Here is a 3,344-nt window from a genome sequence, read left to right as displayed (position 1 = left end):
AAACCCAAAAAACTTGCTTTGTTTGTCCCTGAGGTGAGGACACTGTAACAGCTGCATTTCTTCGTGATATAGAGACACCCATCTGAGAAGAAAATAATGGTCCCAGGATAACAGTGCCTCAGTAGCTTTGGGGAGCCTCTCGGAATTAGTTTGCAATTGCTGGGGCTCCATGAAACATTCATTAAAGCTCAGGGGCAGGTCCAAAGACTGGTGAACAAAAGAGAAATTGAAGCTGAGTTACTCCTTCAAGCCTGCCAGCTGGTTTCTCTACTGTTCCTCACGCCTGTTCAGTTTAATCCTAAAGTTACTGAAGCCTCTGCTGGTTTTCTTTATTTTGCCAGTTGCAAGTAGCCGGAGGTAATTATGATCCAGCAGAAAAAGCCGAAGGCTGAGAAGTAATGGCTAGCCCTATTAACAAAAATAATCTTTCCTTGCAGATCCCGCGAGGTAAGGACGCATCTGACCGGTCGGTGAAGTAGTCAGGGATGCACCCGATGACTTCTCAAGGAAGGCATTTCCTAATTTGGGAGGGGTCACCTTGCATGGGAAGAGAAAGCCCCTTTCTGAGGGGAAAAAAGAAAGACCAAACAAAAACAAAACAGGCAAGAAAAGGGTGTGTTCCCTTGGAAGGGTTTGGCTCCATCCAGTCTAAGGACCCTCCTTACCTCAGGGGAAAAGATATTTATAGCTTGGGAGTCAACACTATGAAGACGACTCCTCTGCTTTTGCCTCTACATGATGCAGGGATTATCTGAAAGCAAGACCCTGTGCAGGTGGAAGGTGGCATGCAAGAAGTGAATTAAAGGCTTCCTCTTGCCTAAGATCCGCATCTAAGGGAGCACCCGTAGCTACAGTCACAGCTGTTTTAAAATCACCTTGCTAAACTCAATTACTGGTGCCAGTACATGAGCTTATGCTGGTATAGCTTGTTCTGGCGAGTTAACAGGAACAAGTGTAGGACAAAATTATGTACAAAACAGATACCTATCTAACATAACTCACTCTTGAGCTAGTGGCCAGGCAATACTAAATGAACGGCTAAGGGGATGGCAGAACTGCCTCACCGTGCAGGCAGGGGCCATGCTCCTTTCCTGCTGGGTTGAGCAGTCACGGCACTGCCTTCCTGCTCCAAGGCCCTTCCTCCCCTGGCTCTGCCATCATCGCTGCAGTCGTGCAACCTCTTAACGCAGGCCCCGAGATACCACCCAAACCGTCCTCTGCGTGACTGTTGCCAATACAGCTGCGGCCAGTGCTGTTCCAGCATGGATGTAAGCTCATAACTTCTCCAAAGTACTAAAAGTAGACTGGTAGATGAAGCCAAACCAACTTGCTGTCAGATTCTTGGAGCAAAGGAAAGGTTAGAGGGTAACATTTAGAGGTAAATGTGTTTAAAAGTAAGGTAAACACTTTTGAGTTTTTCCACTCGCTTCACAATCACACACACTCACACCCACACCCCACCCCCCCCCAGCTTTCAGTGCTGACCTATTAAAGACATCAAATGACTCGCATAGGGTCCAAGTCATCAAGAACAAGGTTGTGGGTGCTGTAGGAGTATGGGATACATCTGGAAACTGAACCATCAGGGCCTCGCTTTGTGGCTGCCTCCAGAGCAGCCTGAGCAATCCCACACAATCCCTGGAAGTATTTAAAAGACGTGTAGATGAGGCGCTTAGGGACATGGTTTAGTGGGCATGGTGGTGTTGGCTTGACAGTTGGACTTGATGATCTTAGAGGTCTTTTCCAACCTTAATGATTCTACGCCGTCACTGTGCTCACCACCGCTTTTGAGCTGCGCTACCCTGGGCTCCTGCTCTGCCAGGAATAATGACGACCAACTAGCCAGCTAAAGAACATGTTCTGTAATTTTTACCTTGGTGACTTCAGTTACAAAACAGTTTCAGTTCAGTCAGGAGCACTGTAAATTACAGTCCTTCGGTTTGTGCCTCCAGCGGTACAGAAAACTAGCCTAAGTTGCTGGGCTAAAACTATCATCTACCTTTAGCCTCATGCCTTCCCTGATCAGTTATGGATAACACTTTCTGAAGCTGTTTATTTTTAAGGGAGAAGCCACATTTGTTTATGCATGTATATAAAACAAGCACAGAAGGAGTCAAAACATCAAAAGCTTATTCCCAAAGCTGCAGCCACTTGAAAGGCTGATAGTAACTGGGCTGCTGTGTGAGGTTTTACCCTACAGCAAAGGTGAGGCACTGTAACCGAGTTTAAATTTCATTATAGATTGAGCAAAGTTAAATTCTCTCACACTGGCTCAGGGCTGGAGCTGGACACAGTTATGAGAGGCCACCTGCCCTGTCCTGGCTGAGACATGTACCCAAGCCCTGAGGCAGCTCTGGAAAGCTTGGGGACAGGCTGCTAGACCTGCTGATGCTTTTCGGCTACCACCACCATCCTACCTGGGGGATAAAAAAGTAGCTCATGCAAGTGGGAGTTAATATTTTTTCTAGAGTGATTGCCATTTTATCTTTTGTGAAACATGGTATTTGGGCAAATGCTCAACACCACCTGTATATATAAAAAAAAAAAATCCATCTTCAAAACAGTAGCATTGTTTCAAGGGTTCCTCCTAGGTACAGACTGGGGTGGTAGTGCCACCCTCCAGCCTCCTACTCGGGGCAGCCTGCACGAAGAACTAGAAGTTGAAGCCACTGAATGCAGTCCTTACCCTCGGGAGTCTGAGTAAAAAGCAGCCATTCTTCCTGAACATCTGTTCTCCTGAGGGTTTTGTCATCATTGTTAAGTCAAAGTTTGTTAGTTTGGACTCTAAACTATTCCCTGCTTGAAGTGGGACAAGTGATTTAGCCACCACCTCAGCTATGTAGCATTTCATTAGGAAACCTTCACCTCTACACTCTACTTAGCAGCAGTAACTCTAGTAATGCATACTAGAGTCAGCACCAATTCTTGGTTGGAAGTATCTTAGCAGTCTTGATGTGCAAGTATCGAAACGAAAGACAGAAAAGCAGCAAACACCTGCACACGCTCAGAAGGGATGGGTAGGAATACTCTCTGAAGGGGAACTTTCTTGTTGCACAGGACAAAGACTTCTACCCTCAACAGGATCACACTCACTTATGGTAACACCCATAGAAGGCAACCATGGAAACACAAAGATAAGTTACTATTCTTTCACATATACAATATTCATCTTGGAAAAGTCATTTTAATATTGCAAAATATCGGGAGAGGGGGGCTTTTGCCTACTTCAAACGCTGTTCATCCTGAACTTCATTCCTGCAAGGACCCTGGTCACAGTTACTGAAGCCCAGCAGTAAGAGTACACATCTCTTGACAGAAGAAATACATAGTCCTCCTTGTTGTTG

This window comes from Aptenodytes patagonicus, chromosome 1 (genome assembly GCF_965638725.1).
Source record: "Aptenodytes patagonicus chromosome 1, bAptPat1.pri.cur, whole genome shotgun sequence".
In the NCBI taxonomy this organism is placed as follows: Eukaryota; Metazoa; Chordata; class Aves; order Sphenisciformes; family Spheniscidae; genus Aptenodytes; species Aptenodytes patagonicus.
This window is presented reverse-complemented; position numbering follows the sequence as displayed.